Here is a 24207-nt window from a genome sequence, read left to right as displayed (position 1 = left end):
TGGGACCACCCAACCCAAACGAGTACTGTGTGACGTGCTACCCGGCAAGTATTCACCGAGGTAGCCGGCTATCTCAGTCGGTAGAGCGTCAGACTCTTAATCCCAGGGTCGTGGGCTCGAGCCAGACGCGGGGTGGAACGGAATTTTGTTCCGCTGCAGGTGTAAATTACCGTTTTTCTGATTAACGAGATTTAATGGAAATAGCAACTTTAAACTTTGCCTACGTCTCTGTCAGTCGCAAGGAAACTGTATTTGAAGGTGAAGGTGATTTTGTAGACATGTGTGAAAGACATGTTCTGAAAAGCAAGTGTTGTGGTTTGGAGAGCACATCGGTTACGTGTCAGATGTGTAGCCAAGCAGTAATTTGTCGCCATAGCTGCAAATATTAGCCGATAATATGAATTGTTGTCAGCTAAAGTCTGATGATGCAGACGACCGTAAGGACGAAGTACCCAAGAGTACCGCTAGGCCGCGCCTCTTTAGCTCAGTGGTAGAGCACTGGTCTAATAAACCAGGGGTCGTAAGTTCCATCCTCACAGGAGAAAGATGAATTTTGGAAATCAGTTGCGCGTCGTGGCCGTATAGCAAACAGTACCTGTGATGACGAACAATTAGCGACAGGCGTTTTTTTAAGATTTACTCTCAGATGTGATTAAGGCGAATGGCGCAGATAAAGCATTTGCCAAAGCGGTACAGCATAAGGTGGGACGAGGCAGTCTGAATTACATTTTATAGATGTATTTCTCACATATCTCAGAGCCTCTCGCGATCTTCGTCGTCGTCGTCGTCGTCGTCGTCGTCGTCGTCGCCGCCGCCGCTTCTGCAGAAGTAGCAAATGGCCATCGTAGCAAATGCGGCGAGGGACGCCCTGCCTTCGATTCCGAATGCACAAAGTGTGTGGTCTTGTTTCTCAGTCTATATTTGGTCGGTCACGTCAGAGGTTGAATGTAACGAATGGGTGGGAAAGAGCAAGGGGCAGCGGCTGTGTAGAACGAAAACACAAATCCTCAGGGGTGTGAGCGTTTCGAGATGAGTCGTATACATGTAAATGTTGGTCGTCAGTGACCGTGTGGCCTAATGGATCAGGCGTCGGACTTCGGCTCTGAAGATTACAGGTTCGAATGCTGTCACGCTTGTGTTTTTCCAGTTCTGAAAAAGAAACATACCGTTTTAATGTAGCAATTGAGCAGTACGAAACCGTCTGAATGTTGCTGTTGACCATTTTTTGCTTGGAGATGCTCTTGAGCTTGAAACACACACAGCAAGACCGGTGTTAACTAACGAAATGGTCGGCAGAGTGCCGACACCGCGAGTTTTGACTGGCACTTGCACATCTAAAACAACGTCGGAAAGTAACTCGTTCGGCTTTTGAGTCACATAAAGTATGTGTGTTAATTTTGACGCCACTAGCTCTGCTTGTTGTCATGCAATTTCTTTGCCTCTCAGAAATGATTATGACATAAAAGTGAAGTACGTGACGAGTGTGACGTTAGGAAAACATTAGGCAGCATGGAGAGATTCTGTATGGGACCACCCAACCCAAACGAGTACTGTGTGACGTGCTACCCGGCAATTATTCACCGAGGTAGCCGGCTATCTCAGTCGGTAGAGCAACACGCGATCTAGTGTAGGGTCGTGGGTTCGAGCCAGACGCTGGGCGGAACGGAATTTTGTTCCGCTGCAGGTGTAAATTACCGTTTTTCTGATTAACGAGATTTAATGGAAATAGCAACTTTAAACTTTGCCTACGTCTCTGTCAGTCGCAAGGAAACTGTATTTGAAGGTGAAGGTGATTTTGTAGACATGTGTGAAAGACATGTTCTGAAAAGCAAGTGTTGTGGTTTGGAGAGCACATCGGTTACGTGTCAGATGTGTAGCCAAGCAGTAATTTGTCGCCATAGCTGCAAATATTAGCCGATAATATGAATTGTTGTCAGCTAAAGTCTGATGATGCAGACGACCGTAAGGACGAAGTACTCAAGAGTACCGCTAGGCCGCGCCTCTTTAGCTCAGTGGTAGAGCACTGGTCTAATAAACCAGGGGTCGTAAGTTCCATCCTCACAGGAGAAAGATGAATTTTGGAAATCAGTTGCGCGTCGTGGCCGTATAGCAAACAGTACCTGTGATGACGAACAATTAGCGACAGGCGTTTTTTTAAGATTTACTCTCAGATGTGATTAAGGCGAATGGCGCAGATAAAGCATTTGCCAAAGCGGTACAGCATAAGGTGGGACGAGGCAGTCTGAATTACATTTTATAGATGTATTTCTCACATATCTCAGAGCCTCTCGCGATCTTCGTCGTCGTCGTCGTCGTCGTCGTCGTCGTCGTCGCCGCTTCTGCAGAAGTAGCAAATGGCCATCGTAGCAAATGCGGCGAGGGACGCCCTGCCTTCGATTCCGAATGCACAAAGTGTGTGGTCTTGTTTCTCAGTCTATATTTGGTCGGTCACGTCAGAGGTTGAATGTAACGAATGGGTGGGAAAGAGCAAGGGGCAGCGGCTGTGTAGAACGAAAACACAAATCCTCAGGGGTGTGAGCGTTTCGAGATGAGTCGTATACATGTAAATGTTGGTCGTCAGTGACCGTGTGGCCTAATGGATAAGGCGTCGGACTTCGGCTCTGAAGATTACAGGTTCGAATGCTGTCACGCTTGTGTTTTTCCAGTTCTGAAAAAGAAACATACCGTTTTAATGTAGCAATTGAGCAGTACGAAACCGTCTGAATGTTGCTGTTGACCATTTTTTGCTTGGAGATGCTCTTGAGCTTGAAACACACACAGCAAGACCGGTGTTAACTAACGAAATGGTCGGCAGAGTGCCGACACCGCGAGTTTTGACTGGCACTTGCACATCTAAAACAACGTCGGAAAGTAACTCGTTCGGCTTTTGAGTCACATAAAGTATGTGTGTTAATTTTGACGCCACTAGCTCTGCTTGTTGTCATGCAATTTCTTTGCCTCTCAGAAATGATTATGACATAAAAGTGAAGTACGTGACGAGTGTGACGTTAGGAAAACATTAGGCAGCATGGAGAGATTCTGTATGGAACCACCCAACCCAAACGAGTACTGTGTGACGTGCTACCCGGCAAGTATTCACCGAGGTAGCCGGCTATCTCAGTCGGTAGAGCGTCAGACTCTTAATCCCAGGGTCGTGGGTTCGAGCCAGACGCTGGGCGGAACGGAATTTTGTTCCGCTGCAGGTGTAAATTACCGTTTTTCTGATTAACGAGATTTAATGGAAATAGCAACTTTAAACTTTGCCTACGTCTCTGTCAGTCGCAAGGAAACTGTATTTGAAGGTGAAGGTGATTTTGTAGACATGTGTGAAAGACATGTTCTGAAAAGCAAGTGTTGTGGTTTGGAGAGCACATCGGTTACGTGTCAGATGTGTAGCCAAGCAGTAATTTGTCGCCATAGCTGCAAATATTAGCCGATAATATGAATTGTTGTCAGCTAAAGTCTGATGATGCAGACGACCGTAAGGACGAAGTACCCAAGAGTACCGCTAGGCCGCGCCTCTTTAGCTCAGTGGTAGAGCACTGGTCTAATAAACCAGGGGTCGTAAGTTCCATCCTCACAGGAGAAAGATGAATTTTGGAAATCAGTTGCGCGTCGTGGCCGTATAGCAAACAGTACCTGTGATGACGAACAATTAGCGACAGGCGTTTTTTTAAGATTTACTCTCAGATGTGATTAAGGCGAATGGCGCAGATAAAGCATTTGCCAAAGCGGTACAGCATAAGGTGGGACGAGGCAGTCTGAATTACATTTTATAGATGTATTTCTCACATATCTCAGAGCCTCTCGCGATCTTCGTCGTCGTCGTCGTCGTCGTCGTCGTCGTCGCCGCTTCTGCAGAAGTAGCAAATGGCCATCGTAGCAAATGCGGCGAGGGACGCCCTGCCTTCGATTCCGAATGCACAAAGTGTGTGGTCTTGTTTCTCAGTCTATATTTGGTCGGTCACGTCAGAGGTTGAATGTAACGAATGGGTGGGAAAGAGCAAGGGGCAGCGGCTGTGTAGAACGAAAACACAAATCCTCAGGGGTGTGAGCGTTTCGAGATGAGTCGTATACATGTAAATGTTGGTCGTCAGTGACCGTGTGGCCTAATGGATAAGGCGTCGGACTTCGGCTCTGAAGATTACAGGTTCGAATGCTGTCACGCTTGTGTTTTTCCAGTTCTGAAAAAGAAACATACCGTTTTAATGTAGCAATTGAGCAGTACGAAACCGTCTGAATGTTGCTGTTGACCATTTTTTGCTTGGAGATGCTCTTGAGCTTGAAACACACACAGCAAGACCGGTGTTAACTAACGAAATGGTCGGCAGATTGCCGACACCGCGAGTTTTGACTGGCACTTGCACATCTAAAACAACGTCGGAAAGTAACTCGTTCGGCTTTTGAGTCACATAAGGTATGTGTGTTAATTTTGACGCCACTAGCTCTGCTTGTTGTCATGCAATTTCTTTGCCTCTCAGAAATGATTATGACATAAAAGTGAAGTACGTGACGAGTGTGACGTTAGGAAAACATTAGGCAGCATGGAGAGATTCTGTATGGGACCACCCAACCCAAACGAGTACTGTGTGACGTGCTACCCGGCAAGTATTCACCGAGGTAGCCGGCTATCTCAGTCGGTAGAGCGTCAGACTCTTAATCCCAGGGTCGTGGGTTCGAGCCAGACGCTGGGCGGAACGGAATTTTGTTCCGCTGCAGGTGTAAATTACCGTTTTTCTGATTAACGAGATTTAATGGAAATAGCAACTTTAAACTTTGCCTACGTCTCTGTCAGTCGCAAGGAAACTGTATTTGAAGGTGAAGGTGATTTTGTAGACATGTGTGAAAGACATGTTCTGAAAAGCAAGTGTTGTGGTTTGGAGAGCACATCGGTTACGTGTCAGATGTGTAGCCAAGCAGTAATTTGTCGCCATAGCTGCAAATATTAGCCGATAATATGAATTGTTGTCAGCTAAAGTCTGATGATGCAGACGACCGTAAGGACGAAGTACCCAAGAGTACCGCTAGGCCGCGCCTCTTTAGCTCAGTGGTAGAGCGCTGGTCTAATAAACCAGGGGTCGTAAGTTCCATCCTCACAGGAGAAAGATGAATTTTGGAAATCAGTTGCGCGTCGTGGCCGTATAGCAAACAGTACCTGTGATGACGAACAATTAGCGACAGGCGTTTTTTTAAGATTTACTCTCAGATGTGATTAAGGCGAATGGCGCAGATAAAGCATTTGCCAAAGCGGTACAGCATAAGGTGGGACGAGGCAGTCTGAATTACATTTTATAGATGTATTTCTCACATATCTCAGAGCCTCTCGCGATCTTCGTCGTCGTCGTCGTCGTCGTCGTCGTCGTCGTCGCCGCTTCTGCAGAAGTAGCAAATGGCCATCGTAGCAAATGCGGCGAGGGACGCCCTGCCTTCGATTCCGAATGCACAAAGTGTGTGGTCTTGTTTCTCAGTCTATATTTGGTCGGTCACGTCAGAGGTTGAATGTAACGAATGGGTGGGAAAGAGCAAGGGGCAGCGGCTGTGTAGAACGAAAACACAAATCCTCAGGGGTGTGAGCGTTTCGAGATGAGTCGTATACATGTAAATGTTGGTCGTCAGTGACCGTGTGGCCTAATGGATAAGGCGTCGGACTTCGGCTCTGAAGATTACAGGTTCGAATGCTGTCACGCTTGTGTTTTTCCAGTTCTGAAAAAGAAACATACCGTTTTAATGTAGCAATTGAGCAGTACGAAACCGTCTGAATGTTGCTGTTGACCATTTTTTGCTTGGAGATGCTCTTGAGCTTGAAACACACACAGCAAGACCGGTGTTAACTAACGAAATGGTCGGCAGAGTGCCGACACCGCGAGTTTTGACTGGCACTTGCACATCTAAAACAACGTCGGAAAGTAACTCGTTCGGCTTTTGAGTCACATAAAGTATGTGTGTTAATTTTGACGCCACTAGCTCTGCTTGTTGTCATGCAATTTCTTTGCCTCTCAGAAATGATTATGACATAAAAGTGAAGTACGTGACGAGTGTGACGTTAGGAAAACATTAGGCAGCATGGAGAGATTCTGTATGGAACCACCCAACCCAAACGAGTACTGTGTGACGTGCTACCCGGCAAGTATTCACCGAGGTAGCCGGCTATCTCAGTCGGTAGAGCGTCAGACTCTTAATCCCAGGGTCGTGGGTTCGAGCCAGACGCTGGGCGGAACGGAATTTTGTTCCGCTGCAGGTGTAAATTACCGTTTTTCTGATTAACGAGATTTAATGGAAATAGCAACTTTAAACTTTGCCTACGTCTCTGTCAGTCGCAAGGAAACTGTATTTGAAGGTGAAGGTGATTTTGTAGACATGTGTGAAAGACATGTTCTGAAAAGCAAGTGTTGTGGTTTGGAGAGCACATCGGTTACGTGTCAGATGTGTAGCCAAGCAGTAATTTGTCGCCATAGCTGCAAATATTAGCCGATAATATGAATTGTTGTCAGCTAAAGTCTGATGATGCAGACGACCGTAAGGACGAAGTACCCAAGAGTACCGCTAGGCCGCGCCTCTTTAGCTCAGTGGTAGAGCACTGGTCTAATAAACCAGGGGTCGTAAGTTCCATCCTCACAGGAGAAAGATGAATTTTGGAAATCAGTTGCGCGTCGTGGCCGTATAGCAAACAGTACCTGTGATGACGAACAATTAGCGACAGGCGTTTTTTTAAGATTTACTCTCAGATGTGATTAAGGCGAATGGCGCAGATAAAGCATTTGCCAAAGCGGTACAGCATAAGGTGGGACGAGGCAGTCTGAATTACATTTTATAGATGTATTTCTCACATATCTCAGAGCCTCTCGCGATCTTCGTCGTCGTCGTCGTCGTCGTCGTCGTCGTCGTCGCCGCTTCTGCAGAAGTAGCAAATGGCCATCGTAGCAAATGCGGCGAGGGACGCCCTGCCTTCGATTCCGAATGCACAAAGTGTGTGGTCTTGTTTCTCAGTCTATATTTGGTCGGTCACGTCAGAGGTTGAATGTAACGAATGGGTGGGAAAGAGCAAGGGGCAGCGGCTGTGTAGAACGAAAACACAAATCCTCAGGGGTGTGAGCGTTTCGAGATGAGTCGTATACATGTAAATGTTGGTCGTCAGTGACCGTGTGGCCTAATGGATAAGGCGTCGGACTTCGGCTCTGAAGATTACAGGTTCGAATGCTGTCACGCTTGTGTTTTTCCAGTTCTGAAAAAGAAACATACCGTTTTAATGTAGCAATTGAGCAGTACGAAACCGTCTGAATGTTGCTGTTGACCATTTTTTGCTTGGAGATGCTCTTGAGCTTGAAACACACACAGCAAGACCGGTGTTAACTAACGAAATGGTCGGCAGAGTGCCGACACCGCGAGTTTTGACTGGCACTTGCACATCTAAAACAACGTCGGAAAGTAACTCGTTCGGCTTTTGAGTCACATAAAGTATGTGTGTTAATTTTGACGCCACTAGCTCTGCTTGTTGTCATGCAATTTCTTTGCCTCTCAGAAATGATTATGACATAAAAGTGAAGTACGTGACGAGTGTGACGTTAGGAAAACATTAGGCAGCATGGAGAGATTCTGTATGGGACCACCCAACCCAAACGAGTACTGTGTGACGTGCTACCCGGCAAGTATTCACCGAGGTAGCCGGCTATCTCAGTCGGTAGAGCGTCAGACTCTTAATCCCAGGGTCGTGGGTTCGAGCCAGACGCTGGGCGGAACGGAATTTTGTTCCGCTGCAGGTGTAAATTACCGTTTTTCTGATTAACGAGATTTAATGGAAATAGCAACTTTAAACTTTGCCTACGTCTCTGTCAGTCGCAAGGAAACTGTATTTGAAGGTGAAGGTGATTTTGTAGACATGTGTGAAAGACATGTTCTGAAAAGCAAGTGTTGTGGTTTGGAGAGCACATCGGTTACGTGTCAGATGTGTAGCCAAGCAGTAATTTGTCGCCATAGCTGCAAATATTAGCCGATAATATGAATTGTTGTCAGCTAAAGTCTGATGATGCAGACGACCGTAAGGACGAAGTACCCAAGAGTACCGCTAGGCCGCGCCTCTTTAGCTCAGTGGTAGAGCACTGGTCTAATAAACCAGGGGTCGTAAGTTCCATCCTCACAGGAGAAAGATGAATTTTGGAAATCAGTTGCGCGTCGTGGCCGTATAGCAAACAGTACCTGTGATGACGAACAATTAGCGACAGGCGTTTTTTTAAGATTTACTCTCAGATGTGATTAAGGCGAATGGCGCAGATAAAGCATTTGCCAAAGCGGTACAGCATAAGGTGGGACGAGGCAGTCTGAATTACATTTTATAGATGTATTTCTCACATATCTCAGAGCCTCTCGCGATCTTCGTCGTCGTCGTCGTCGTCGTCGTCGTCGTCGTCGCCGCTTCTGCAGAAGTAGCAAATGGCCATCGTAGCAAATGCGGCGAGGGACGCCCTGCCTTCGATTCCGAATGCACAAAGTGTGTGGTCTTGTTTCTCAGTCTATATTTGGTCGGTCACGTCAGAGGTTGAATGTAACGAATGGATGGGAAAGAGCAAGGGGCAGCGGCTGTGTAGAACGAAAACACAAATCCTCAGGGGTGTGATCGTTTCGAGATGAGTCGTATACATGTAAATGTTGGTCGTCAGTGACCGTGTGGCCTAATGGATAAGGCGTCGGACTTCGGCTCTGAAGATTACAGGTTCGAATGCTGTCACGCTTGTGTTTTTCCAGTTCTGAAAAAGAAACATACCGTTTTAATGTAGCAATTGAGCAGTACGAAACCGTCTGAATGTTGCTGTTGACCATTTTTTGCTTGGAGATGCTCTTGAGCTTGAAACACACACAGCAAGACCGGTGTTAACTAACGAAATGGTCGGCAGAGTGCCGACACCGCGAGTTTTGACTGGCACTTGCACATCTAAAACAACGTCGGAAAGTAACTCGTTCGGCTTTTGAGTCACATAAAGTATGTGTGTTAATTTTGACGCCACTAGCTCTGCTTGTTGTCATGCAATTTCTTTGCCTCTCAGAAATGATTATGACATAAAAGTGAAGTACGTGACGAGTGTGACGTTAGGAAAACATTAGGCAGCATGGAGAGATTCTGTATGGGACCACCCAACCCAAACGAGTACTGTGTGACGTGCTACCCGGCAAGTATTCACCGAGGTAGCCGGCTATCTCAGTCGGTAGAGCGTCAGACTCTTAATCCCAGGGTCGTGGGTTCGAGCCAGACGCTGGGCGGAACGGAATTTTGTTCCGCTGCAGGTGTAAATTACCGTTTTTCTGATTAACGAGATTTAATGGAAATAGCAACTTTAAACTTTGCCTACGTCTCTGTCAGTCGCAAGGAAACTGTATTTGAAGGTGAAGGTGATTTTGTAGACATGTGTGAAAGACATGTTCTGAAAAGCAAGTGTTGTGGTTTGGAGAGCACATCGGTTACGTGTCAGATGTGTAGCCAAGCAGTAATTTGTCGCCATAGCTGCAAATATTAGCCGATAATATGAATTGTTGTCAGCTAAAGTCTGATGATGCAGACGACCGTAAGGACGAAGTACCCAAGAGTACCGCTAGGCCGCGCCTCTTTAGCTCAGTGGTAGAGCACTGGTCTAATAAACCAGGGGTCGTAAGTTCCATCCTCACAGGAGAAAGATGAATTTTGGAAATCAGTTGCGCGTCGTGGCCGTATAGCAAACAGTACCTGTGATGACGAACAATTAGCGACAGGCGTTTTTTTAAGATTTACTCTCAGATGTGATTAAGGCGAATGGCGCAGATAAAGCATTTGCCAAAGCGGTACAGCATAAGGTGGGACGAGGCAGTCTGAATTACATTTTATAGATGTATTTCTCACATATCTCAGAGCCTCTCGCGATCTTCGTCGTCGTCGTCGTCGTCGTCGTCGCCGCTTCTGCAGAAGTAGCAAATGGCCATCGTAGCAAATGCGGCGAGGGACGCCCTGCCTTCGATTCCGAATGCACAAAGTGTGTGGTCTTGTTTCTCAGTCTATATTTGGTCGGTCACGTCAGAGGTTGAATGTAACGAATGGGTGGGAAAGAGCAAGGGGCAGCGGCTGTGTAGAACGAAAACACAAATCCTCAGGGGTGTGAGCGTTTCGAGATGAGTCGTATACATGTAAATGTTGGTCGTCAGTGACCGTGTGGCCTAATGGATAAGGCGTCGGACTTCGGCTCTGAAGATTACAGGTTCGAATGCTGTCACGCTTGTGTTTTTCCAGTTCTGAAAAAGAAACATACCGTTTTAATGTAGCAATTGAGCAGTACGAAACCGTCTGAATGTTGCTGTTGACCATTTTTTGCTTGGAGATGCTCTTGAGCTTGAAACACACACAGCAAGACCGGTGTTAACTAACGAAATGGTCGGCAGAGTGCCGACACCGCGAGTTTTGACTGGCACTTGCACATCTAAAACAACGTCGGAAAGTAACTCGTTCGGCTTTTGAGTCACATAAAGTATGTGTGTTAATTTTGACGCCACTAGCTCTGCTTGTTGTCATGCAATTTCTTTGCCTCTCAGAAATGATTATGACATAAAAGTGAAGTACGTGACGAGTGTGACGTTAGGAAAACATTAGGCAGCATGGAGAGATTCTGTATGGGACCACCCAACCCAAACGAGTACTGTGTGACGTGCTACCCGGCAAGTATTCACCGAGGTAGCCGGCTATCTCAGTCGGTAGAGCGTCAGACTCTTAATCCCAGGGTCGTGGGTTCGAGCCAGACGCTGGGCGGAACGGAATTTTGTTCCGCTGCAGGTGTAAATTACCGTTTTTCTGATTAACGAGATTTAATGGAAATAGCAACTTTAAACTTTGCCTACGTCTCTGTCAGTCGCAAGGAAACTGTATTTGAAGGTGAAGGTGATTTTGTAGACATGTGTGAAAGACATGTTCTGAAAAGCAAGTGTTGTGGTTTGGAGAGCACAACGGTTACGTGTCAGATGTGTAGCCAAGCAGTAATTTGTCGCCATAGCTGCAAATATTAGCCGATAATATGAATTGTTGTCAGCTAAAGTCTGATGATGCAGACGACCGTAAGGACGAAGTACCCAAGAGTACCGCTAGGCCGCGCCTCTTTAGCTCATTGGTAGAGCACTGGTCTAATAAACCAGGGGTCGTAAGTTCCATCCTCACAGGAGAAAGATGAATTTTGGAAATCAGTTGCGCGTCGTGGCCGTATAGCAAACAGTACCTGTGATGACGAACAATTAGCGACAGGCGTTTTTTTAAGATTTACTCTCAGATGTGATTAAGGCGAATGGCGCAGATAAAGCATTTGCCAAAGCGGTACAGCATAAGGTGGGACGAGGCAGTCTGAATTACATTTTATAGATGTATTTCTCACATATCTCAGAGCCTCTCGCGATCTTCGTCGTCGTCGTCGTCGTCGTCGTCGTCGCCGCCGCCGCCGCTTCTGCAGAAGTAGCAAATGGCCATCGTAGCAAATGCGGCGAGGGACGCCCTGCCTTCGATTCCGAATGCACAAAGTGTGTGGTCTTGTTTCTCAGTCTATATTTGGTCGGTCACGTCAGAGGTTGAATGTAACGAATGGGTGGGAAAGAGCAAGGGGCAGCGGCTGTGTAGAACGAAAACACAAATCCTCAGGGGTGTGAGCGTTTCGAGATGAGTCGTATACATGTAAATGTTGGTCGTCAGTGACCGTGTGGCCTAATGGATAAGGCGTCGGACTTCGGCTCTGAAGATTACAGGTTCGAATGCTGTCACGCTTGTGTTTTTCCAGTTCTGAAAAAGAAACATACCGTTTTAATGTAGCAATTGAGCAGTACGAAACCGTCTGAATGTTGCTGTTGACCATTTTTTGCTTGGAGATGCTCTTGAGCTTGAAACACACACAGCAAGACCGGTGTTAACTAACGAAATGGTCGGCAGAGTGCCGACACCGCGAGTTTTGACTGGCACTTGCACATCTAAAACAACGTCGGAAAGTAACTCGTTCGGCTTTTGAGTCACATAAAGTATGTGTGTTAATTTTGACGCCACTAGCTCTGCTTGTTGTCATGCAATTTCTTTGCCTCTCAGAAATGATTATGACATAAAAGTGAAGTACGTGACGAGTGTGACGTTAGGAAAACATTAGGCAGCATGGAGAGATTCTGTATGGGACCACCCAACCCAAACGAGTACTGTGTGACGTGCTACCCGGCAAGTATTCACCCAGGTAGCCGGCTATCTCAGTCGGTAGAGCGTCAGACTCTTAATCCCAGGGTCGTGGGTTCGAGCCAGACGCTGGGCGGAACGGAATTTTGTTCCGCTGCAGGTGTAAATTACCGTTTTTCTGATTAACGAGATTTAATGGAAATAGCAACTTTAAACTTTGCCTACGTCTCTGTCAGTCGCAAGGAAACTGTATTTGAAGGTGAAGGTGATTTTGTAGACATGTGTGAAAGACATGTTCTGAAAAGCAAGTGTTGTGGTTTGGAGAGCACATCGGTTACGTGTCAGATGTGTAGCCAAGCAGTAATTTGTCGCCATAGCTGCAAATATTAGCCGATAATATGAATTGTTGTCAGCTAAAGTCTGATGATGCAGACGACCGTAAGGACGAAGTACCCAAGAGTATCGCTAGGCCGCGCCTCTTTAGCTCAGTGGTAGAGCACTGGTCTAATAAACCAGGGGTCGTAAGTTCCATCCTCACAGGAGAAAGATGAATTTTGGAAATCAGTTGCGCGTCGTGGCCGTATAGCAAACAGTACCTGTGATGACGAACAATTAGCGACAGGCGTTTTTTTAAGATTTACTCTCAGATGTGATTAAGGCGAATGGCGCAGATAAAGCATTTGCCAAAGCGGTACAGCATAAGGTGGGACGAGGCAGTCTGAATTACATTTTATAGATGTATTTCTCACATATCTCAGAGCCTCTCGCGATCGTCGTCGTCGTCGTCGTCGTCGTCGTCGCCGCCGCCGCTTCTGCAGAAGTAGCAAATGGCCATCGTAGCAAATGCGGCGAGGGACGCCCTGCCTTCGATTCCGAATGCACAAAGTGTGTGGTCTTGTTTCTCAGTCTATATTTGGTCGGTCACGTCAGAGGTTGAATGTAACGAATGGGTGGGAAAGAGCAAGGGGCAGCGGCTGTGTAGAACGAAAACACAAATCCTCAGGGGTGTGAGCGTTTCGAGATGAGTCGTATACATGTAAATGTTGGTCGTCAGTGACCGTGTGGCCTAATGGATAAGGCGTCGGACTTCGGCTCTGAAGATTACAGGTTCGAATGCTGTCACGCTTGTGTTTTTCCAGTTCTGAAAAAGAAACATACCGTTTTAATGTAGCAATTGAGCAGTACGAAACCGTCTGAATGTTGCTGTTGACCATTTTTTGCTTGGAGATGCTCTTGAGCTTGAAACACACACAGCAAGACCGGTGTTAACTAACGAAATGGTCGGCAGAGTGCCGACACTGCGAGTTTTGACTGGCACTTGCACATCTAAAACAACGTCGGAAAGTAACTCGTTCGGCTTTTGAGTCACATAAAGTATGTGTGTTAATTTTGACGCCACTAGCTCTGCTTGTTGTCATGCAATTTCTTTGCCTCTCAGAAATGATTATGACATAAAAGTGAAGTACGTGACGAGTGTGACGTTAGGAAAACATTAGGCAGCATGGAGAGATTCTGTATGGGACCACCCAACCCAAACGAGTACTGTGTGACGTGCTACCCGGCAAGTATTCACCGAGGTAGCCGGCTATCTCAGTCGGTAGAGCGTCAGACTCTTAATCCCAGGGTCGTGGGTTCGAGCCAGACACTGGGCGGAACGGAATTTTGTTCCGCTGCAGGTGTAAATTACCGTTTTTCTGATTAACGAGATTTAATGGAAATAGCAACTTTAAACTTTGCCTACGTCTCTGTCAGTCGCAAGGAAACTGTATTTGAAGGTGAAGGTGATTTTGTAGACATGTGTGAAAGACATGTTCTGAAAAGCAAGTGTTGTGGTTTGGAGAGCACATCGGTTACGTGTCAGATGTGTAGCCAAGCAGTAATTTGTCGCCATAGCTGCAAATATTAGCCGATAATATGAATTGTTGTCAGCTAAAGTCTGATGATGCAGACGACCGTAAGGACGAAGTACCCAAGAGTACCGCTAGGCCGCGCCTCTTTAGCTCAGTGGTAGAGCACTGGTCTAATAAACCAGGGGTCGTAAGTTCCATCCTCACAGGAGAAAGATGAATTTTGGAAATCAGTTGCGCGTCGTGGCCGTATAGCAAACAGTACCTGTGATGACGAACAATTAGCGACAGGCGTTTTTTTAAGATTTACTCTCAGATGTGATTAAGGCGAATGGCGCAGATAAAGCATTTGCCAAAGCGGTACAGCATAAGGTGGGACGAGGCAGTCTGAATTACATTTTATAGATGTATTTCTCACATATCTCAGAGCCTCTCGCGATCGTCGTCGTCGTCGTCGTCGCCGCCGCCGCTTCTGCAGAAGTAGCAAATGGCCATCGTAGCAAATGCGGCGAGGGACGCCCTGCCTTCGATTCCGAATGCACAAAGTGTGTGGTCTTGTTTCTCAGTCTATATTTGGTCGGTCACGTCAGAGGTTGAATGTAACGAATGGGTGGGAAAGAGCAAGGGGCAGCGGCTGTGTAGAACGAAAACACAAATCCTCAGGGGTTTGAGCGTTTCGAGATGAGTCGTATACATGTAAATGTTGGTCGTCAGTGACCGTGTGGCCTAATGGATAAGGCGTCGGACTTCGGCTCTGAAGATTACAGGTTCGAATGCTGTCACGCTTGTGTTTTTCCAGTTCTGAAAAAGAAACATACCGTTTTAATGTAGCAATTGAGCAGTACGAAACCGTCTGAATGTTGCTGTTGACCATTTTTTGCTTGGAGATGCTCTTGAGCTTGAAACACACACAGCAAGACCGGTGTTAACTAACGAAATGGTCGGCAGAGTGCCGACACCGCGAGTTTTGACTGGCACTTGCACATCTAAAACAACGTCGGAAAGTAACTCGTTCGGCTTTTGAGTCACATAAAGTATGTGTGTTAATTTTGACGCCACTAGCTCTGCTTGTTGTCATGCAATTTCTTTGCCTCTCAGAAATGATTATGACATAAAAGTGAAGTACGTGACGAGTGTGACGTTAGGAAAACATTAGGCAGCATGGAGAGATTCTGTATGGGACCACCCAACCCAAACGAGTACTGTGTGACGTGCTACCCGGCAAGTATTCACCCAGGTAGCCGGCTATCTCAGTCGGTAGAGCGTCAGACTCTTAATCCCAGGGTCGTGGGTTCGAGCCAGACGCTGGGCGGAACGGAATTTTGTTCCGCTGCAGGTGTAAATTACCGTTTTTCTGATTAACGAGATTTAATGGAAATAGCAACTTTAAACTTTGCCTACGTCTCTGTCAGTCGCAAGGAAACTGTATTTGAAGGTGAAGGTGATTTTGTAGACATGTGTGAAAGACATGTTCTGAAAAGCAAGTGTTGTGGTTTGGAGAGCACATCGGTTACGTGTCAGATGTGTAGCCAAGCAGTAATTTGTCGCCATAGCTGCAAATATTAGCCGATAATATGAATTGTTGTCAGCTAAAGTCTGATGATGCAGACGACCGTAAGGACGAAGTACCCAAGAGTACCGCTAGGCCGCGCCTCTTTAGCTCAGTGGTAGAGCACTGGTCTAATAAACCAGGGGTCGTAAGTTCCATCCTCACAGGAGAAAGATGAATTTTGGAAATCAGTTGCGCGTCGTGGCCGTATAGCAAACAGTACCTGTGATGACGAACAATTAGCGACAGGCGTTTTTTTAAGATTTACTCTCAGACGTGATTAAGGCGAATGGCGCAGATAAAGCATTTGCCAAAGCGGTACAGCATAAGGTGGGACGAGGCAGTCTGAATTACATTTTATAGATGTATTTCTCACATATCTCAGAGCCTCTCGCGATCGTCGTCGTCGTCGTCGTCGTCGTCGTCGTCGTCGTCGCCGCCGCCGCTTCTGCAGAAGTAGCAAATGGCCATCGTAGCAAATGCGGCGAGGGACGCCCTGCCTTCGATTCCGAATGCACAAAGTGTGTGGTCTTGTTTCTCAGTCTATATTTGGTCGGTCACGTCAGAGGTTGAATGTAACGAATGGGTGGGAAAGAGCAAGGGGCAGCGGCTGTGTAGAACGAAAACACAAATCCTCAGGGGTGTGAGCGTTTCGAGATGAGTCGTATACATGTAAATGTTGGTCGTCAGTGACCGTGTGGCCTAATGGATAAGGCGTCGGACTTCGGCTCTGAAGATTACAGGTTCGAATGCTGTCACGCTTGTGTTTTTCCAGTTCTGAAAAAGAAACATACCGTTTTAATGTAGCAATTGAGCAGTACGAAACCGTCTGAATGTTGCTGTTGACCATTTTTTGCTTGGAGATGCTCTTGAGCTTGAAACACACACAGCAAGACCGGTGTTAACTAACGAAATGGTCGGCAGAGTGCCGACACCGCGAGTTTTGACTGGCACTTGCACATCTAAAACAACGTCGGAAAGTAACTCGTTCGGCTTTTGAGTCACATAAAGTATGTGTGTTAATTTTGACGCCACTAGCTCTGCTTGTTGTCATGCAATTTCTTTGCCTCTCAGAAATGATTATGACATAAAAGTGAAGTACGTGACGAGTGTGACGTTAGGAAAACATTAGGCAGCATGGAGAGATTCTGTATGGGACCACCCAACCCAAACGAGTACTGTGTGACGTGCTACCCGGCAAGTATTCACTGAGGTAGCCGGCTATCTCAGTCGGTAGAGCGTCAGACTCTTAATCCCAGGGTCGTGGGTTCGAGCCAGACGCTGGGCGGAACGGAATTTTGTTCCGCTGCAGGTGTAAATTACCGTTTTTCTGATTAACGAGATTTAATGGAAATAGCAACTTTAAACTTTGCCTACGTCTCTGTCAGTCGCAAGGAAACTGTATTTGAAGGTGAAGGTGATTTTGTAGACATGTGTGAAAGACATGTTCTGAAAAGCAAGTGTTGTGGTTTGGAGAGCACATCGGTTACGTGTCAGATGTGTAGCCAAGCAGTAATTTGTCGCCATAGCTGCAAATATTAGCCGATAATATGAATTGTTGTCAGCTAAAGTCTGATGATGCAGACGACCGTAAGGACGAAGTACCCAAGAGTACCGCTAGGCCGCGCCTCTTTAGCTCAGTGGTAGAGCACTGGTCTAATAAACCAGGGGTCGTAAGTTCCATCCTCACAGGAGAAAGATGAATTTTGGAAATCAGTTGCGCGTCGTGGCCGTATAGCAAACAGTACCTGTGATGACGAACAATTAGCGACAAGCGTTTTTTTAAGATTTACTCTCAGATGTGATTAAGGCGAATGGCGCAGATAAAGCATTTGCCAAAGCGGTACAGCATAAGGTGGGACGAGGCAGTCTGAATTACATTTTATAGATGTATTTCTCACATATCTCAGAGCCTCTCGCGATCTTCGTCGTCGTCGTCGTCGTCGTCGTCGTCGTCGCCGCCGCCGCTTCTGCAGAAGTAGCAAATGGCCATCGTAGCAAATGCGGCGAGGGACGCCCTGCCTTCGATTCCGAATGCACAAAGTGTGTGGTCTTGTTTCTCAGTCTATATTTGGTCGGTCACGTCAGAGGTTGAATGTAACGAATGGGTGGGAAAGAGCAAGGGGCAGCGGCTGTGTAGAACGAAAACACAAATCCTCAGGGGTGTCAGCGTTTAGAGATGAGTCGTATACATGTAAATGTTGGTCGTCAGTGACCGTGTGGCCTAATGGATAAGGCGTCGGACTTCGGATCTGAAGATTACAGGTTCGAATGCTGTCACGCTTGTGTTTTTCCAGTTCTGAAAAAGAAACATACCGTTTTAATGTAGCAATTGAGCAGTACGAAACCGTCTGAATGTTGCTGTTGACCATTTTTTGCTTGGAGATGCTCTTGAGCTTGAAACACACACAGCAAGACCGGTGTTAACTAATGAAATGGTCGGCAGAGTGCCGACACCGCGAGTTTTGACTGGCACTTGCACATCTAAAACAACGTCGGAAAGTAACTCGTTCGGCTTTTGAGTCACATAAAGTATGTGTGTTAATTTTGACGCCACTAGCTCTGCTTGTTGTCATGCAATTTCTTTGCCTCTCAGAAATGATTATGACATAAAAGTGAAGTACGTGACGAGTGTGACGTTAGGAAAACATTAGGCAGCATGGAGAGATTCTGTATGGGACCACCCAACCCAAACGAGTACTGTGTGACGTGCTACCCGGCAAGTATTCACCGAGGTAGCCGGCTATCTCAGTCGGTAGAGTGTCAGACTCGTAATCCCAGGGTCGTGGGTTCGAGCCAGACGCTGGGCGGAACGGAATTTTGTTCCGCTGCAGGTGTAAATTACCGTTTTTCTGATTAACGAGATTTAATGGAAAAAGCAACTTTAAACTTTGCCTACGTCTCTGTCAGTCGCAAGGAAACTGTATTTGAAGGTGAAGGTGATTGTGTAGACATGTGTGAAAGACATGTTCTGAAAAGCAAGTGTTGTGGTTTGGAGAGCACATCGGTTACGTGTCAGATGTGTAGCCAAGCAGTAATTTGTCGCCATAGCTGCAAATATTAGCCGATAATATGAATTGTTGTCAGCTAAAGTCTGATGATGCAGACGACCGTAAGGACGAAGTACCCAAGAGTACCGCTAGGCCGCGCTTCTTTAGCTCAGTGGTAGAGCACTGGTCTAATAAACCAGGGGTCGTAAGTTCCATCCTCACAGGAGAAAGATGAATTTTGGAAATCAGTTGCGCGTCGTGGCCGTATAGCAAACAGTACCTGTGATGACGAACAATTAGCGACAGGCGTTTTTTTAAGATTTACTCTCAGATGTGATTAAGGCGAATGGCGCAGATAAAGCATTTGCCAAAGCGGTACAGCATAAGGTGGGACGAGGCAGTCTGAATTACATTTTATAGATGTATTTCTCACATATCTCAGAGCCTCTCGCGATCTTCGTCGTCGTCGTCGTCGTCGTCGTCGTCGCCGCCGCTTCTGCAGAAGTAGCAAATGGCCATCGTAGCAAATGCGGCGAGGGACGGCCTGCCTTCGATTCCGAATGCACAAAGTGTGTGGTCTTGTTTCTCAGTCTATATTTGGTCGGTCACGTCAGAGGTTGAATGTAACGAATGGGTGGGAAAGAGCAAGGGGCAGCGGCTGTGTAGAACGAAAACACAAATCCTCAGGGGTGTGAGCGTTTCGAGATGAGTCGTATACATGTAAATGTTGGTCGTCAGTGACCGTGTGGCCTAATGGATAAGGCGTCGGACTTCGGCTCTGAAGATTACAGGTTCGAATGCTGTCACGCTTGTGTTTTTCCAGTTCTGAAAAAGAAACATACCGTTTTAATGTAGCAATTGAGCAGTACGAAACCGTCTGAATGTTGCTGTTGACCATTTTTTGCTTGGAGATGCTCTTGAGCTTGAAACACACACAGCAAGACCGGTGTTAACTAATGAAATGGTCGGCAGAGTGCCGACACCGCGAGTTTTGACTGGCACTTGCACATCTAAATCAACGTCGGAAAGTAACTCGTTCGGCTTTTGAGTCACATAAAGTATGTGTGTTAATTTTGACGCCACTAGCTCTGCTTGTTGTCATGCAATTTCTTTGCCTCTCAGAAATGATTATGACATAAAAGTGAAGTACGTGACGAGTGTGACGTTAGGAAAACATTAGGCAGCATGGAGAGATTCTGTATGGGACCACCCAACCCAAACGAGTACTGTGTGACGTGCTACCCGGCAAGTATTCACCGAGGTAGCCGGCTATCTCAGTCGGTAGAGCGTCAGACTCTTAATCCCAGGGTCGTGGGTTCGAGCCAGACGCTGGGCGGAACGGAATTTTGTTCCGCTGCAGGTGTAAATTACCGTTTTTCTGATTAACGAGATTTAATGGAAAAAGCAACTTTAAACTTTGCCTACGTCTCTGTCAGTCGCAAGGAAACTGTATTTGAAGGTGAAGGTGATTTTGTAGACATGTGTGAAAGACATGTTCTGAAAAGCAAGTGTTGTGGTTTGGAGAGCACATCGGTTACGTGTCAGATGTGTAGCCAAGCAGTAATTTGTCGCCATAGCTGCAAATATTAGCCGATAATATGAATTGTTGTCAGCTAAAGTCTGATGATGCAGACGACCGTAAGGACGAAGTACCCAAGAGTACCGCTAGGCCGCGCCTCTTTAGCTCAGTGGTAGAGCACTGGTCTAATAAACCAGGGGTCGTAAGTTCCATCCTCACAGGAGAAAGATGAATTTTGGAAATCAGTTGCGCGTCGTGGCCGTATAGCAAACAGTACCTGTGATGACGAACAATTAGCGACAGGCGTTTTTTTAAGATTTACTCTCAGATGTGATTAAGGCGAATGGCGCAGATAAAGCATTTGCCAAAGCGGTACAGCATAAGGTGGGACGAGGCAGTCTGAATTACATTTTATAGATGTATTTCTCACATATCTCAGAGCCTCTCGCGATCTTCGTCGTCGTCGTCGTCGTCGTCGTCGTCGTCGCCGCCGCTTCTGCAGAAGTAGCAAATGGCCATCGTAGCAAATGCGGCGAGGGACGGCCTGCCTTCGATTCCGAATGCACAAAGTGTGTGGTCTTGTTTCTCAGTCTATATTTGGTCGGTCACGTCAGAGGTTGAATGTAACGAATGGGTGGGAAAGAGCAAGGGGCAGCGGCTGTGTAGAACGAAAACACAAATCCTCAGGGGTGTGAGCGTTTCGAGATGAGTCGTATACATGTAAATGTTGGTCGTCAGTGACCGTGTGGCCTAATGGATAAGGCGTCGGACTTCGGCTCTGAAGATTACAGGTTCGAATGCTGTCACGCTTGTGTTTTTCCAGTTCTGAAAAAGAAACATACCGTTTTAATGTAGCAATTGAGCAGTACGAAACCGTCTGAATGTTGCTGTTGACCATTTTTTGCTTGGAGATGCTCTTGAGCTTGAAACACACACAGCAAGACCGGTGTTAACTAATGAAATGGTCGGCAGAGTGCCGACACCGCGAGTTTTGACTGGCACTTGCACATCTAAATCAACGTCGGAAAGTAACTCGTTCGGCTTTTGAGTCACATAAAGTATGTGTGTTAATTTTGACGCCACTAGCTCTGCTTGTTGTCATGCAATTTCTTTGCCTCTCAGAAATGATTATGACATAAAAGTGAAGTACGTGACGAGTGTGACGTTAGGAAAACATTAGGCAGCATGGAGAGATTCTGTATGGGACCACCCAACCCAAACGAGTACTGTGTGACGTGCTACCCAGCAAGTATTCACCGAGGTAGCCGGCTATCTCAGTCGGTAGAGCGTCAGACTCTTAATCCCAGGGTCGTGGGTTCGAGCCAGACGCTGGGCGGAACGGAATTTTGTTCCGCTGCAGGTGTAAATTACCGTTTTTCTGATTAACGAGATTTAATGGAAAAAGCAACTTTAAACTTTGCCTACGTCTCTGTCAGTCGCAAGGAAACTGTATTTGAAGGTGAAGGTGATTTTGTAGACATGTGTGAAAGACATGTTCTGAAAAGCAAGTGTTGTGGTTTGGAGAGCACATCGGTTACGTGTCAGATGTGTAGCCAAGCAGTAATTTGTCGCCATAGCTGCAAATATTAGCCGATAATATGAATTGTTGTCAGCTAAAGTCTGATGATGCAGACGACCGTAAGGACGAAGTACCCAAGAGTACCGCTAGGCCGCGCCTCTTTAGCTCAGTGGTAGAGCACTGGTCTAATAAACCAGGGGTTGAATGTAACGAATGGGTGGGAAAGAGCAAGGGGCAGCGGCTGTGTAGAACGAAAACACAAATCCTCAGGGGTGTGAGCGTTTCGAGATGAGTCGTATACATGTAAATGTTGGTCGTCAGTGACCGTGTGGCCTAATGGATAAGGCGTCGGACTTCGGCTCTGAAGATTACAGGTTCGAATGCTGTCACGCTTGTGTTTTTCCAGTTCTGAAAAAGAAACATACCGTTTTAATGTAGCAATTGAGCAGTACGAAACCGTCTGAATGTTGCTGTTGACCATTTTTTGCTTGGAGATGCTCTTGAGCTTGAAACACACACAGCAAGACCGGTGTTAACTAATGAAATGGTCGGCAGAGTGCCGACACCGCGAGTTTTGACTGGCACTTGCACATCTAAAACAACGTCGGAAAGTAACTCGTTCGGCTTTTGAGTCACATAAAGTATGTGTGTTAATTTTGACGCCACTAGCTCTGCTTGTTGTCATGCAATTTCTTTGCCTCTCAGAAATGATTATGACATAAAAGTGAAGTACGTGACGAGTGTGACGTTAGGAAAACATTAGGCAGCATGGAGAGATTCTGTATGGGACCACCCAACCCAAACGAGTACTGTGTGACGTGCTACCCGGCAAGTATTCACCGAGGTAGCCGGCTATCTCAGTCGGTAGAGCGTCAGACTCTTAATCCCAGGGTCGTGGGTTCGAGCCAGACGCTGGGCGGAGCGGAATTTTGTTCCGCTGCAGGTGTAAATTACCGTTTTTATGATTAACGAGATTTAATGGAAAAAGCAACTTTAAACTTTGCCTACGTCTCTGTCAGTCGCAAGGAAACTGTATTTGAAGGTGAAGGTGATTTTGTAGACATGTGTGAAAGACATGTTCTGAAAAGCAAGTGTTGTGGTTTGGAGAGCACATCGGTTACGTGTCAGATGTGTAGCCAAGCAGTAATTTGTCGCCATAGCTGCAAATATTAGCCGATAATATGAATTGTTGTCAGCTAAAGTCTGATGATGCAGACGACCGTAAGGACGAAGTACCCAAGAGTACCGCTAGGCCGCGCCTCTTTAGCTCAGTGGTAGAGCACTGGTCTAATAAACCAGGGGTCGTAAGTTCCATCCTCACAGGAGAAAGACGAATTTTGGAAATCAGTTGCGCGTCGTGGCCGTATAGCAAACAGTACCTGTGATGACGAACAATTAGCGACAGGCGTTTTTTTAAGATTTACTCTCAGATGTGATTAAGGCGAATGGCGCAGATAAAGCATTTGCCAAAGCGGTACAGCATAAGGTGGGACGAGGCAGTCTGAATTACATTTTATAGATGTATTTCTCACATATCTCAGAGCCTCTCGCGATCTTCGTCGTCGTCGTCGTCGTCGTCGTCGTCGCCGCCGCTTCTGCAGAAGTAGCAAATGGCCATCGTAGCAAATGCGGCGAGGGACGGCCTGCCTTCGATTCCGAATGCACAAAGTGTGTGGTCTTGTTTCTCAGTCTATATTTGGTCGGTCACGTCAGAGGTTGAATGTAACGAATGGGTGGGAAAGAGCAAGGGGCAGCGGCTGTGTAGAACGAAAACACAAATCCTCAGGGGTGTGAGCGTTTCGAGATGAGTCGTATACATGTAAATGTTGGTCGTCAGTGACTGTGTGGCCTAATGGATAAGGCGTCGGACTTCGGCTCTGAAGATTACAGGTTCGAATGCTGTCACGCTTGTGTTTTTCCAGTTCTGAAAAAGAAACATACCGTTTTAATGTAGCAATTGAGCAGTACGAAACCGTCTGAATGTTGCTGTTGACCATTTTTTGCTTGGAGATGCTCTTGAGCTTGAAACACACACAGCAAGACCGGTGTTAACTAATGAAATGGTCGGCAGAGTGCCGACACCGCGAGTTTTGACTGGCACTTGCACATCTAAATCAACGTCGGAAAGTAACTCGTTCGGCTTTTGAGTCACATAAAGTATGTGTGTTAATTTTGACGCCACTAGCTCTGCTTGTTGTCATGCAATTTCTTTGCCTCTCAGAAATGATTATGACATAAAAGTGAAGTACGTGACGAGTGTGACGTTAGGAAAACATTAGGCAGCATGGAGAGATTCTGTATGGGACCACCCAACCCAAACGAGTACTGTGTGACGTGCTACCCGGCAAGTATTCACCGAGGTAGCCGGCTATCTCAGTCGGTAGAGCGTCAGACTCTTAATCCCAGGGTCGTGGGTTCGAGCCAGACGCTGGGCGGAACGGAATTTTGTTCCGCTGCAGGTGTAAATTACCGTTTTTCTGATTAACGAGATTTAATGGAAAAAGCAACTTTAAACTTTGCCTACGTCTCTGTCAGTCGCAAGGAAACTGTATTTGAAGGTGAAGGTGATTTTGTAGACATGTGTGAAAGACATGTTCTGAAAAGCAAGTGTTGTGGTTTGGAGAGCACATCGGTT

General features: G+C 46.5%; 1 non-coding gene across 1 annotated transcript; it reads left to right on the top strand.

Annotated features, from left to right (window-relative positions):
* The first annotated feature begins 5033 nt into the window (after positions 1-5033).
* On the top strand, positions 5034-5105 carry Trnai-aau (transfer RNA isoleucine (anticodon AAU)). Its single transcript has one exon. It is a non-coding gene; the product is annotated as a tRNA-Ile (tRNA).
* The last annotated feature ends 19102 nt before the right edge of the window (positions 5106-24207 follow it).

This window comes from Schistocerca gregaria, unplaced genomic scaffold (genome assembly GCF_023897955.1).
Source record: "Schistocerca gregaria isolate iqSchGreg1 unplaced genomic scaffold, iqSchGreg1.2 ptg000470l, whole genome shotgun sequence".
NCBI lineage: Eukaryota > Metazoa > Arthropoda > Insecta > Orthoptera > Acrididae > Schistocerca > Schistocerca gregaria.
The sequence above is the reverse complement of the archived record's forward strand: the minus strand, read 5'-3'. Positions and strand labels throughout refer to the sequence as shown.